We start from the raw sequence: 15,788 nt of genomic DNA on the forward strand, positions 1-15,788 counted from the left end.
CCGGGCCACTGACAGTATCAGTTTCCAACAGTATGGTTCCAAAATGGTCAGATCCTGGTGTGCACAGATTCCAACGCGCTAGCTGATTAGAATCTGTAACTTAAAGTCTTTAGCCTAAGGTTTGTATTTAGAATAGGCGTTCTATAGTTTGTCTCCAACCGCATCCTAAAGAGTGTTTCGGCCTGAACTTCGACTTGCCATCATGTCTGAATTGCGTCCCTAATGTGACCCCGAATGTAAAGATTAACCTGGATTATTCATGAGTTTTTGGTTTTCAACCGCAAACACAAAATGGTACACGTCTACATTCTACATCACTTCGGGTGTTCTCCAAAAGCATCATAAAAGACAATGCTGTGTCTGAAAGTATGTTCAAAGCAATGCTGAACACTATTCCTTGCCTCTCTTGGTCTCACTGAAGAACAAAACTGAGATTCAACCCATTTCTGATGAACATTTTCATCTCGCAACCCACTATGTTCATTGCCATTTACAGGTAGGCCCTTCCGTTTCAAAATGCGAATAACCTCTGATACCCTTTTAGCCATCAGCCTTGCTATACGAACACAGCCCTTGAACACCTTCCTGCTGAAACCACCCTTGCTCCTTCTGTTCATCACTTAAAGAAATTACGTTTCAGCATTAGGATTTCTAAATATACAACTTACTATGTAAGAATGAAATATGAATTATACATAGAAGGAGCGATCGTAAACATTGAATCCTTTGGAAGTACTGTACAAACAATTTAAGCCTATTTTAAAATAAGACAGTATTGTAATATGTAAAATTAATGATTTGTTGCCCTCAGATGCAGTGTTTCGAACTTAGTAACAAACAAAGGATTTTAGCCACTACAAATAATCCTGTATAAATGACCGTTGCCTTTCGGCGAACGTCTAGCACAAGAGTCTATTTTCAGTACCGCAATTCATCCATATACTCACCACTGTTTGGCGTTTAGGACCAATGGTAGCTGTTTCGGTGGATAATTGAAATTGGCCATTTTTATCCGTTGCTGTCTTATATCACAATGTGTAATCATAAGAGTATCATGGTAAAAGTGATGACAACCGCACGGTCTTGTTACAGTGGACATCCGTCACACTGTCAAAATTAATCAAAACGTTCAAATTAATCAGAGAATTCTGATACGATTCTTAGAAAAGGATGTTGCTGCTGGAATCGTTTGTTTGAAAACATGTAACCTGAGAACTAAATATAATCATCATACGAGGAACATTCACTCCTGGAAAAGAAATTGAACTGCACCGGGAAAAACGGTACACTGTAGTATTCCGAATACATCGTGCCCATCATATTGGAGGCTGAAACAACGGATTTGTCCTAGTAGGCAGAAACATATCTCTCCCTGAAAGGATCCTGATTGATTGAAAGTGTTATCAGTGGTACAACAAGGTTTGTTAAACAACTTTCATGTGTGCGAAAAGTAGTCAATCCTATAAAATGATATTAGAATTGCATACATCCATTTGTCATTGTCTACCGATTTTGAATAGGGGAAGAAATCCATCATCGCTTTCGATACCAACATATGATTAGCACAAAAAACGAATTAGTTATGTTTTTGGAATACACAAACCATCTTAAAGCATTACTTGGAAAACTCAATTAGTCATACGTCAGACGTCACCAGCAAATAACTACACACTGAAGACGCAAGTTATTGCCATCGTGAAGAACGTATTCTTGTGGAAATATTTATCTTCTGTTAGGGAATGTGAACAATCAGGTGAGAGAACCTGACTGACGAATAAACTTTGCTCATTGTCAAGTTGTTGATAACAAGAATTGATCTCAACAACAACAAAAAAAGAAAAACAGCCTCACGCCATACACCAGAAATAAAGTGTAAATATCAAGGTGCAACACGAGCTATCAGTCCAGACAATCAAGTCAACAAGACTCCTGCAAAACACGCACACGCACACGCGCATGCGCGTCCAGAATGACAAATACACTGGCTGGACCTCAGTCTTCTATGAATTTCAGCCTATCATCCATGATCCAGATTGTCTACAATGTGTGAGGTACGAGTTTCAAATATAACCTACCCTGCTTTAAAGAATAAGCGATACAACTGAACGATTGACATTTTGCTTCCATTCCGCAAATACCGCCCTGCCCTTTTAAGCGTGAAAATGAACCTATTCTGTAGAGTAACACGATAATAATCACCGTAGATTTAGAAATTAAAACTTTCTTCAGCTCGGTCTGCAGCTTTAAACGTATCTTGAACGTGGTTGATAATGTCCACTAATACAACTACAAGTTATGCAACGACAGCGCCGTTGTTGGTAACGTGAATGTCGCCAGTAAAATTCAATCAATTCCAAGTTGGGTGTAATTAGTGTCAGCGTATTTTACACATAAACATTTTAGTTTCGTGTTTACTCAATTAGGACCTGGCAAGAATAATTGCAAGTGACATAATTAACAATTTTATGTCAGATAATTCAAATAACATCCAACGAGCTGCAGAATTCAAAACCATGTATTTGAGACAACTTGCTCGAGGTCATTGCTTCTGTGGATCGTTGGTGGTTATTTCTTGTTCTCATGTTCATGAAAGTAGAAGTTTAATTTAATTAAAGGCTTAACAGCTAGACGAGGGTCTGGGTCTATCTGCCACTAATAAAAGGTATGATGTACGATGCTATGCCTAAACAAGTGAACGCTGGTACAATGTCAGATGCTTGATGGGCATTTAGGAGTTGGTAGGTAACATAACGACGTACGCTACGGATTCACAACTTCTGCCCTGTTTCCAACACCACATTTCCGGGTTACGTCTTTTCCCCTCATCAGGTGAATGACAGAATATGATTTACAAGCAAACTATGTAGTACGTGCAGGAGGACAGTAAGATGGACTATCTGTGTTGAGAGTCGCAGTATAGCTGTGAAGACCCTTGAAGACTTGTCCCAGAATAGTAGCCCCTTAGAACTGACCCTAGACAAGTGGCTTTAAAAACTGTCTAAAGTATATTCCCAAATACAAAATTGCACCCGGATAAGTGACAAAAGACTGTCTTTCCCAGAAAACTGCCCTGGTTAACCAGCCCTAGAAAACTGAGCTAGACAACATGCCTTAGAAAACTGCCATAAATAACTAGCCCAGAAAACTGTCACAGATAACTAGCCCTAGAAAACTGTCACAGATAACTGACCTAGAAAACTGTCGTAGATAACTAGCCCTAGAAAACTGTCACAGATAACAAGACCCAGAGAACCGTCATAGAGAACTGGGCCTAGAAAAACTACCCAAAGAAAGGTGACCCCGGAAAGCTGCCACCAACTGAGTATTTAGACGAATAAAAAATGAAAAAAGTCACATGAAAACATGCATGAGTCATGACTTAATAATATTTGTCTGAGGAAATGTGGAAAGTGAGATAATTAACAGGGCCAGCTGAACCGAACTCTTTTTCACATACATATGTACCATCCGCGCAGGGACTAAAATAGACATTATACGTAATCGCTACCGCCGAACCTGCATCGTATATATTAATCAGTGCGTGACTCTGCGAAAAACTACACCATAATTACTGTAGTAATGATTTCCCATCAGGCGTAACTACATGAGGAAGGATGTGGAGAAGTCACATCCTAGCAAGTCTTTGAAGACCTCCGTCTGACAGGTTAAGTGTGCCATCACTTAGGTCTCGCTCATGTAATACTCTGTGGACACATTACACAAGCTCCAGGTATTGACACACACTGAGGTCATACGCAGCCACTACAGTGAGACAAACGCGCTGCATGAATAACAACAGCGAAGAGGGGATTGCTTTTCTGTGTTAACTACTAAACTACAATTATCTCCGGGTAAAACAGAGGTCAAGGGTTAGTTGTAGCCACATCGGTATATGCGAGGGCCGGAGTTAGATTAATTTGATACACGCCAAAACGAAGACAAGGGATTCATGTACAACGCATCATACGTATTCTCATAATTACATATGGTTGTGAGAATAATGGACACGATACAATGCATCACTACTGTTTGATGTAAGTTCCGATGAAAATGTTACTCGTCATAAGCACCTGGGATCCACCAATTGTTTACTTGGGGGAAATTAGATGTGTCAACCACTCCTTTCCGAACTGTTTGGTTCGCATATTAAGGAGTAAATATAACAAAAAATTAAACTACGTTGAATCACGCTTGTAACACCATGACGGTTAAAATGATCTTTTTTGTGTTGTTTGAGCGTGTGCGTTTTGTTGTGGTTTATTTTGATTTTTTTTTGACTTAAGTTGTTGTCCGTTCGTTTGATTTTCCGATGTGTGTGCGTGCGTGTGTGTGTGCGTGCGTGCGTGTGTGTGTGTGTGTGTGTGTGTGTGTGTGTGTGTGTGTGTGTGTGTGTGTGTGTGCGTGTGTGCGTGTGGATTGGGGTGGACAAGTGCTGTATGTTCAAAATGTTTCATGATATATTTTGTACTAAAAGTAGTGGTGCCTTTGAGTTCGATTTAACCGTGGTTATTCGTAATGGATAACACCGTTATCACCCTCCCTTCCGCTTCATAACAGCGTGAGAATCTCCATCGTGTATGTGACTAGGAGCAAGCGAGTCGAATATGAAATCCATAAAGTCATATGTTTTCTCATTCTCTACCTGAATTGATTGAATCAACTTCTCAGCCGTCCACTGTCGATCTCTCTACCTGTCGTCCATCATCTGTAGACACCATTTGCCAATACGCCCCACTTGTAGATTGAACTAACTAATCACTCGTTTTCCGCCGTCGAAGAATATTTGCAAAGAGCTATTTCATTTTCAGTGATCCAATCGTATAGTTCACCACTATTTTGCCGCGTGTGTCAAGTGTAATCTGCTTCGGAAGATAATCGAGACATATTTATCTCAGTGCTGACGTTTGATATTTATCCATTATTCGACGGCATTACTGTATCTCAGTTGTGTGTGGACGTGTCCAACAAGCAGTTCCCAACATTTGTCATGTGTTGAGGGTTTGGCTAATGATTCGTCACTTATAAATTGAATTCATTCCTCAGTAGTCCCATAGTGATGACTTTCTCCTGTCATTCGTCATCATTTGTTACCAGTGGATGGTATCAAAATATACGTTTATTAAATGTTGCTAATAGCTTCACGTGTGCACCTGTTATTACCACTGAATCCTCAAGAGCGTTAAAGGAAGGCGTGAAAATCTCGTTCTTAAGGCGATCGCTTGCTATTTGTTCGATTCCCCACATGCCCATTTCTTGTGTTCCTCGCCGAAATTTTGCAGGAATAATCAGTTTGCTGAATGCGGTGTAAAATCAGACTAATTCACTGATTGCTATCGCGTACCAGTGAGGGAGTGAGTTTTAGTTTTACGCCGCACTCAGCAATATTCCAGCTATATGGCGGCGGTCTGTAAATAATCGAGTCTGGACCAGACAATCCAGTGATCTACAACATGAGCATCGATCTGCGTAATTGGGAACCGATGACATGTGTCAACCAAGTCAGCGAGCCTGACCACCCGATCCCGTTAGTCGAGTACCAGTAGCGTTGACATTGAGAACTGTTTTACTCACCACATGGGTACTATGTGTGAAATCCTTCTTGTTAATTGGAATATTTGTAAATGTGTGTGAGTAAATCTACATAATGATATCTATGATAACGAAACCATGAGTCAATTGTACGATTACGTCGACAAATCAGCGGTAAAGAAGGAGTTATTATCAACGTTTTAGAGGGCTGAGGAGTTACCCCTAGCGTGCAGAAATCTTTTAAGGTCGTAGTGTTAACTATGGCCGTTTCTCAGTGAAGGAATCAAATGTAGATTGAAAGTTGCTCATGTGCTTCCTCAAATCATGCTTCTGTCTCTCAGTTCGATTTTGCGCTTGCCACAAGAACATCAAAACTGTCTGCACGACCAATTCTTTCGTACTGAAAACACCAGTACTAATGGGAGCAGCGTATGCAGGAAAGAGTCTGTAAGAAATGTGAACGAGTGAGTGTGGTTTTACACCTCCTTTAGCAACATTCCAGCAATATCACAACTAGAAATGGACTACACATATTGTACTTTTGTGGGGCATCGAACCAGGGTCTTCGGCGTGAGGCGTGAACACTTAACCACTAGACTACCCAACCGTCCCTATAAGAAATGCGTGTCATCAATACATGATATGTGGATATGCAAATACTGTGTGTTTGTTGTCTAATTTCACTTCTTAGGCATTAAAACCAATTTATTCAGCTATGTATTGCAACAATGCATAAACCTTCAGTAAAGTGAATTCGAGAGTTCCTGCTAACCAAATAATTACATGCCACAAACCTAAATCGATGTCATCAGATTCAAGAGTATTCTCAACAAGCACAAAAATGCAAACAGAGAAAACGTGGCGAAATCAATATAAGTCCCATTACTGGAACTGTAACCATGGTGATACAGCTTACAGTATTCGATGTTGACCGATGTTTTAGTGATGATGTAGATATATTATCTGACATTTGGAACGAGACGTTTGCAAGATATTTTGTATTTTCTACAAGTGAAAAAAATAACCGAAATGAAACGAACAGGAGTTCTGTTGCTGAAAATAAACACCTATGACATAAGAATGACATAACGTGTATAAGGATGAACAGTAAAACGGTTACAGTTTCATGAATCCAAGGGGCAGAGGGGTAGTCTGGTGGTGAAAGCGTTCGGTCATCATGCCAAGGGACCGGGTTCGATTCCCCACATGGGTACACATGTGTGAAGCTCATTTCTGTATCCTCCGCCGTGCCATTACTGGAATATTGCTAAAAACAATGTAAACCCCGATTAACTCAACTCACTGAATGAATTCAGATCAATTGTAAATGTTTTCGCCTCTTCCCCAAACATCAAAAATGCGGATTAACGTTGCATTCCAAATAACTAAGAAACATCAGCTGTTTGTGTTATTTTGTCAAAATGCCAATAGAGAATATCAGAACTGATCTGTATGTCAAGAATGCGGGTGCTGTGTCACAAGTACAAATCTTGTCACGAGTTGCTTTGAGTCATCTGTTTTCTTGTTTTACACTACATACCCCTTCACCAAATATTTACTTCCTCCAAATGAGACTAAATGTGCGCTACACATTTTCGTACACTTTCGCACCTATGTCCTTTCATATGACCAAATAAATCGATGTGATCATTGGCATCATGCAAGACATTATTTATGTGCTTCACTTTGTATGCATGCACAATAATTCATTGACATGTTATTCAAAGCTCATGTACCCTCCATCACTGTCCTTGGCAGAGACAAACAGAGATCGCATTATACTGTTCTGGATTTCACAGTTTGATGATTGTAATACGTTATGGTCTCTATGTCTGTTGATTTTTTTCTGTTTTTAATTTTATGGCCCCTGTGTTCCTCTGCTTTAAAGGTTCTACAAGAACATTTGTTAGATGAATGATAGGCGTGTATTGCATAACGTGTAAAAACTAAACCTTTGCGGATATTTCATCACGTCGATATCGGAACGCAGCACCAGAACCACTGGGTTTTGCATACTTTTCTGTTTGGACTGAACAAAATAATGGAGTGACGTTCTAGTAGGAACAAGACAAAGTTTTAAAGATGAAGTCTACTATCTTCATATTGTCTGTGGCGAGTGTGTCTAGTGCCGATTGCCACAGATTCAGAACAAAAATAGTTTTATATTTGAGAGAGAGAGGGTTATTTTAACTTTAAGCCAAGGTACTTAGCTCACTTTAGCAATATTCCAGTAATATCACTGCGGGAAACACCAGATATGTACTTCATACATTGTACCCATGAGGGGAATCGAGCTAGGACCTTCGGAGTGACGAGCAAACACTTTAAACACCAGGCTTCACCACCGCCCCAATAGTGTTCTGAATACTCTTTTGATCGAAAAGTCATGATAGTTGTCAGTAATAGGCAGTATACAATGACTGAAGGTTAAATGATAGTTGTCAGTATACAATGACTGCAGGTCAAATGATAATTGTCAGTATACAATGACTGCAGGTTAAATGATAGTTGTCAGTATACAATGACTGCAGGTTAAATGATAATTGTCAGAATTCAATGACTGCAGGTTAAATGAGAGCTGTCAGTACACAATGACAGCAGGTTAAATTAGAGTTGTCAGTATACAAAGACTGCAAATCACGACCATTTACAAGATAGGAAATGAAAACGCTCCCCAGAGACACTTGGAGGACATAATATGTCAAATATCAGGGATCCTTCGCGACAGTTATGACTCGAATGTATATGATTTCAAGATCTCAGTGCGAGACAGTTGTCTCTAAAGGTCCCAGATTGTTTGTATAGTCGAAAATCATAATAATAAATTAATGGGAAAGAACATTTCCATAACGATATTCTACTAGCAAAGTCCACACTGCACGTACAAGACTTTCTATGAGCGTCTGTTAATGAATCATTTTTCTAGTGATGACACCAGATGCTCGTGAAATGGTTTCAGTGTTGTAATATCGCCAAACCGAGCAAAACCCCTACTCTTGTGGATGAAACACAGCTGGTATCCATTGAGATGCCTGCTTAAGGTCTTATCGCCAGTCATATACAATCTGTAGATAGATGTCATCTAAGAGAAAAGCCAACCGTTCACGCTTTGTTTTCTCCGTTGACTCAGATGGCATTTACGTCCACATTTCTCAATTCAATGCCTTGGGTGTATACTCATGGAAACGAATAAGGAAACACATGGAAGTGCAAGTGCACTTTATTCATTCATTCATTCATTCATTTCCAGAATTTCACCCATTTATTTGAAATACATACATACCGGGTGAGAAACCTGGAAAGAAATAAAGGAATAACACTTGTTCTTTCACGTGTTATCTTATTCTTTTCTCATAACTATATTTAGAATTATGGCTATTCTTTGAGACAAAGATTTGGTGGAATATTTTCTGCAAGAATCAATATCCTCCCTGTGCACAGAAAACAAGACGAGGTGGTCTACACCATGCATTGCACAGGCAATGTAGCCACTCTCATAATTCGAAATGTCCTCTCACTCCTTCGCTCGATGTTCAATTCGCGTTTGCTCATAAGCATAAGCTGGGTAAATTCAGAGGTGATTTGTGTTCAGTGAGATATGACAAGATACGTATCAGGTAATTTTTTGAGTCAATGATGTCTTTCTTCCACTAACGGTACAATACACTATTCTCATACGCAACATCTTCCCGCGTACATTGGCTGTAATTGAACCAAATAGCTTTTCAGTTGAAAGTAACTCACCAAAATGCTCATTTCACGACAACACATGTCTCTTTTGACTGTCGGGAAAACCATTACTACACAAACCATTACTACATAAATGATCTAGGTGACAGTAGAGATCTGAACAATGGGATAGATTCATTCGTGTTCAAGTACATGTGTTTATCTGGCAGCTTTAGCTTTAACATTTGATCAACATTTGATCAACATGTGATCAACATTTGATCATTTGATCGTATTAATTTGACGGGGAATATTTAATCACTAGGCTACACCATCGCCCTTGGTCTTCCAAAAAACACGCTTGTCGTAAGTGGCTCGCTGATGTGGTTGACACATGTCATCTAATCACAACTGCGTGCATCGATGTTCATGCTGTTTATCACAGAGTTTGGGTCAACACTCGATTGTGTACAGACCGCCACCATATAGCTGGAATATTGTTGACTGCAGCGTTAAACAAATAGACAACCAACCATCCATGACCCGACAGATTCCATCGGGCGCAAATGGTAAAATAGCGGTTAAAAGAACTTGAATGGATCAGCGAAAGAAGGATAAGCACCGACAGCATCCGTCACTGATATAATGTACATCAAACATGTGTAAACGTTAACTACCACAACACAGCAACACCGTTGTGCCTTGCGACAGGGGCAACGTATTCAGCCAAGCTTAAATGTCATATCTGATTTCAACTAGGTTTGAGTTGTTTGGTTATGAAACTAAGAATACTTCATCTCAGGCTGGAATGGACAGAAGTCTAATGTCAAACTAATAAAATACCGAGTGGCGTAGCATTTATTTTTAGTGGATGTATTTTATTTACCATAAATACTATTCGTGCACGTGCGTAAATTTTAATTACTATTTCTGTGTCAGTGCAAATGCATTACAACGAGCGTATAACAGTTATTTCAACATCTATAAAGTCCGGTTTCACTATGAGTATCTCCATTGCCTAATAGTATGTTTAAAAACAACATCGAATAGGATAGAGTTCTACCTAAGAGGTAGACGATATCAAATAGGGACGATATCAGCATCTCCAAATCCTCTGTTTCCAAAGGCACGTCGAATTTTTGGCCACTTCTTTATTTCTTTTGTGGAACTCCACTGTTCTTCACTGACTTTTCAGACAACAGTTCCTTTTCTTACTGATATATTTGTAGATGTTTCATACTGTATCGCTTATTGAGACTGGGAGATATAAAATGACAGGAATGGATCACGTATCAGAAAGATAAGGGTTATATACATATGGAAAAAGATTGCTGCACCCCATATCTTACAAAGTATCAATATGTTACTATTTACTGTTGCAAAGTCTTAGTTTCATTTACAGTCTGGTTAAGCCGACATCCTTGGAAAAATAGACAGAACGAAGACTGTGTACAATATTCATGGAAACAAACATGGCAAAGTGGGGGAGTTTAGTTTTACTCCGCACGCAGCAATATTCCAAGTATATAACGGCTGTCTGTAAATAATCAAGTCTGGACCAGACAATCCAGGGATCAACAGCACGATCTTCGATCTGCGCAACTGGGAACCGAAGACATGTGTGAACCTGGTCAGCGAGCCTGACCACCCGATCCTTCTTTGTCGCCTCTTACGACAACCAGAGTCGGCTTTTATGGAAAGCATGGGTTGCTGGGGGTCTATTCTACCCCGAACCTTCATGAGTCAAACATGGCATAACATTTCTGTTAATTGTTGACTGATGACGTTAACAAGTTTCAAGATTCTGCTATACAGTCCTTCAAAATCACATACGTATCCAGAACAGTTTCAATACCGGTGTGAGCAATAACGTCCTTGACCCGACTCTTCATTGGCATTGAATCTGACGCTGAGATATTGTGTTCTAAATGACGGGTGTGTTCCAGTGCATCAAGTTTTCTTTCTGGGGGATCTTGCTGGTGTATTCTGAGGTCCATAATGTTCCAAACACGCTCTAACGGATCGAGATATGGATACCTGGGGGTCGAAGGAAGAGAAACTACCTCGTCTTGACGCAGGCAATCACCAACAAAAAACGTGCACGATGTCATCAAGCGGTTTCGTCAATGAATACTGACTTTGAGATGAGAGGATGGTCATCCAAATGTGGTACAACAACCGTAACTATGAGGTCGTTTCTAATGTCCAGTGTCGTCGATCTCGACACCAGGACACTCCTGCTGTTAAAAGTTATGCGGATAACAATCGGCATCACATACATCGCCTGATTCCATACTCGGTCGGACAATGTCAGATGTGGAAGTCACTCTTGTTCTCATTTGTTTCCTACCTGAACGCTGACGGTCGTCGACAACATTAATTAACTGATGTTTAATGGCTAGTCGGCTGACAGTCGATGGACGACAACCAATATCTCTTACAAGGGTCCTCAACATCTCTTGCAAGCAGCTGTCAGCTGAGGAGGCCTATTATATCAACATCGAAATCAACAGATTTTCGATGCTACTGAACTGTAAGAGCAGTTTATTGAAACTAGACATTTGCTTACTGACGGGTACACGTTTTTCACGCAATGATTTGAATACAAAATGGCTACAGGTGTTAAAAATCATAATTGTTGCATTAGATTTTCCATGTGTATATCACTATTAACCAAAACGTGGGTTACATAAAACAGTCCAGCAAGGGCTTGAATGGCAATGATACTGCCATTATAATATGAAGAATACATGAACAGAGAGAGTGTCAAATATAGTATTACTTAATGGGGAAAGGTCTCTTAATCAGTTATGCAAGTGACAGAATGAGTGCCACAGACATACCTACATCAAGGGTCTGACTGGCAGAAAGACGGTCATTCATAACTAGACACCAAGATGAAAGGACTGAAAGATAGTCACATATACCATTTCTCATGCACATATATCATGATGCCAATGGTCTACATGGCAGAAAGACGGTCACAAATGTTGAGAGTAAGATGGTTAAAAATACTGAATCAAAGTTGACAGAAAGACATATGTACCGCTAAATGAACCGCCCAGCGGTGAGTAACTACATCAATCCTGACAGAAAGACGTTATATAACGTTAACGTTAAATCAAGGAGTAAATGAAAGAAAGCACAAATAATTCTAATTCAAATGGTTCATGACAGGGAAAGGGTCTGCTTTAAAGAATTACTTCAATGTTGACAGAAAGATGGTTATATTCTGTTGGCCGTGATCAATACTTGCACTTACCATTTTACGTGACATTTGAAAAGATGAAATTCGTTATTCATTACCAAGAATCCGACAGTATATCCTGTTTTATGTACAGAAAATTGGATAGGATCTGGAGCTTTTTTCAACCGTCATGATCACATCATTGACAATCTTAACCAGACAACGACAACTTCTTTGTCTAACGACAGCTGCACATTGCCACATGTTCTCATACCCAACACACACACACAATAAGAGAGAGAGAGAGAGAGAGAGAGAGAGAGAGAGAGAGAGAGAGAGAGAGAGAGACCTCGCACACAGTTGGCGAGGATGTACACAATGCACTCATGATACTTTGTATTGACCAACAGTGAAAACATTTGTGTCTGGCAACACTGGGCTTTAAGACATTATTAGATGAACTGAAAGGCCTTCCCACTCAACACTACTCATTAGCAGCATGGGCAGCTTTGCATATCCGTAATTTATCCCGGTCTGGGCTATTAGCATTTCACCACTTCCATTCTCCCACAACCAATCCCTCGTAAATAGTTAAACTTTAATCTCGCTATATATATTGACATACCTAATAGCAGTTGTAACACTCGACAGAGGCTTGAATACAACCATCCATTATCATTGTGCCGTGTGAAGGCAGAATCGCCAATCTTGTAGACTTGTATTCTGACTAGACCAATCACAGAGCTCTGAGGACCCTTGTTATTCAACACCCAGTTGTTCGTCTCTCTCGCTGACTGGCTGGAACCATTAGCACCACCACGGCCGCGTCGTTCTCAAACAGCGTGGGCCTAATGTCAATTTAATGGACGCTTAGTAATTTTGAGTTGTAAACCTACATTAACGAAAGCCCTTGCTTCAAGGACCAGTATACTCAGAGGTTACAGCTGCGAGTCGTGCACATAAATCCACTCCAAGTCTTCAGGTAAGCTAATTCATATACGATTTATTTTTCTTTCCTAAAGTTTAAAGTCACATATATGATAATTTTAGATCTAAAAGGGAATTGCTTTTGTTTTTCATTCATATTATTTTCACCCTTAAATTGCTTGTGTAAACTGTTATGGCAAGTATGTATGATTGATTACCTTTCTGTCGGGGTCCTTTCGTATGTGCATGAAAATACATACATACATATATTACTTTTATATTACTTTTAAAAAGGAAGGAAAAACAACGCTTCAATACTGGGATGCATTCATACACTTTCCGCAACTGTTATGTTTTTTCAGCATTAGTTTAGTTTCTTGGGGGGTTTAGGGGGGTTGTTTATTTTAGTATTTTTTTTATTTTCGCTGGTGTTCATGTTTTATATGAATGTATATTTTCCATTACGTGTGTTAGGTTTTAACTTTATATTAGAATATGTAAAATCATTCCTGGTGGAAGCTACTCCTCTGGTGTGACCGGACTTGTCACTCGAGCCACATTAACACAAATAAACAGGTTTCCTCCTGTCATGTAACCTACATTCTGTGTTTTTCTCAAATGCAATCAATAATAAATCAATAACAAAAATGTTTTTTCAAATTGAATCCCTACATAGATACTTTAACCGGTTTGAAAGGAAAGTCCTGAGAATGACTGAATCCATTTCTTTGTATGTTGAATATGAGGATTTTTTCCTGTGAATACACCCTACGACAAAAAGGCGTAACGTCATTATTTGTACGTGAAAAAAGAATGCCCTTGTAAATGTTGTGTTTCCCGCGAACCTCATTACCCCCAGAAACGGCCAAGGTCTTCCCGGCTTTACGCAAATGTTTTCGTCAGTGTCCTTTCTGTCTGCCCACTTGTCATGGGTATGATTCCAACAACAGTAATAAACACATTTCCATAATCATGGCGAATCCTTCCTCATTGTAAAACCTGGCCCTTTTTTTCCAAAATTGATCCATATCCTCACAAACCCCCTCCTCTTGTTTCCACCCAGTTCCTCCACCTCCATTACAGATATATCCACAAACCTTAACTACACTTTCTGTAACAAACACAAACTTCTTGGCTGCTTCTCATTGGCTACGTCACCAACAAAAGAAAGCAGAATAACTTACCACATCTTCGGTTCCCTCAAAATTTAGAGGTTAGTTTAAATTGGAACCATAAATTATTTCCTGTTTAAGGCTTATCCCAAATCATTAGTATAAAGTAACATTTGTTTGGACCGAGATGGAGACATCTGTCTGTGATAATTTGTGAGGAGTTATTGAGACGGTGAAAGAGAAGGAAGTAGCTGAAAATCTCACCACAGCTGGCTGTCTCAGCTTCAATAGAAAGACAGAAGTATTTCAGTGGTAATTAAAGACATATAATAGCATGGCATCTCTCGAAAGAGTATTTTTACAACAGGAACAATAGCTTAACTTAATGTTCGATCGATTAGAATTTGGTCAAGCAGTCATACACATGTATTTTCGGCTTAAGGTATGAAAAGGGTTATGAAGTAGATTCTATTTGTAGATGGTGTCCTTGTGGGCAAATTGTAGATGATGATTGGGTAACGTGATTTGTTGTTATGGAGTTGTAATGTAGATGATATTCATGTGAGTATGTTGTAGATGTTGAGGTGATATTGTTGGTTAAGGTGACTTGATGACGGGATTATGTAGTTGATGTTGAGGTGATATTGTTGGTAAAGGTGACGACGATGATGGGATTATGTAGTTGATGTTGAGGTGATATTGTTGGTGAAGATGACGTGATGACGGGATTATGTCGTTGATGTTCATGAGAGTATGTAGCAGATGTTCACGCAATAATGTTGCTGAAAGGGACCAATGACGGGATTGTGTAGTTGGTGTTTATGTGAATACGTGGTTGACGTTGAAGTGATTATATTTGCTGAAGGTGATGAGATGACGGGATGATGTAGTTGGTGTTTATGTGAATATGTGGTTGATGTTGAAGTGATTATGTTTGCTGAAGGTGATGAGATGACGGGATGATGTAGTTGGTGTTTATGTGAATATGTGGTTGATGTTGAAGTGATTATATTTGCTGAAGGTGATGAGATGACGGGATGATGTAGTTGGTGTTTATGGGAATACCAGTATGTAGTAAATGTTGAGGCATCTCAGCTGCTGAAGGTGACGTGATGACGGGATGATGTAGGTGATGGGCCTATATGTAGCAAATGTTGACGTATGTCAGCTGCTGAAGGTGACGTGATGACGGGATGATGTAGTTGTTGGCCATGGGAATAGATGGTGACGTGATGACAGGGCACGATGATACCTTGGTGCGTGGTAACATTACGACCTGATACTATCGCATTACAACTTCGTGTGCTGTTTACGTGCTAACGGGATCATCTTTTAAGTGGCAGTTGCTGTGATATGACGACAGA

General features: G+C 39.6%; 1 long non-coding RNA gene across 1 annotated transcript in view; it reads left to right on the forward strand.

Annotated features, from left to right (window-relative positions):
* The first annotated feature begins 13,093 nt into the window (after nucleotides 1-13,093).
* Nucleotides 13,094-15,788, forward strand: part of LOC137294569 (uncharacterized) — a 44,277-nt gene continuing 41,582 nt past the window's right edge. Inside the window, exon 1 of the long non-coding RNA XR_010957525.1 lies at nucleotides 13,094-13,367. This is a non-coding gene — a long non-coding RNA (uncharacterized lncRNA). The remainder of the gene's footprint in view (nucleotides 13,368-15,788) is intronic.

The sequence above is a fragment of the Haliotis asinina genome, chromosome 8 (assembly GCF_037392515.1).
Source record: "Haliotis asinina isolate JCU_RB_2024 chromosome 8, JCU_Hal_asi_v2, whole genome shotgun sequence".
NCBI lineage: Eukaryota > Metazoa > Mollusca > Gastropoda > Lepetellida > Haliotidae > Haliotis > Haliotis asinina.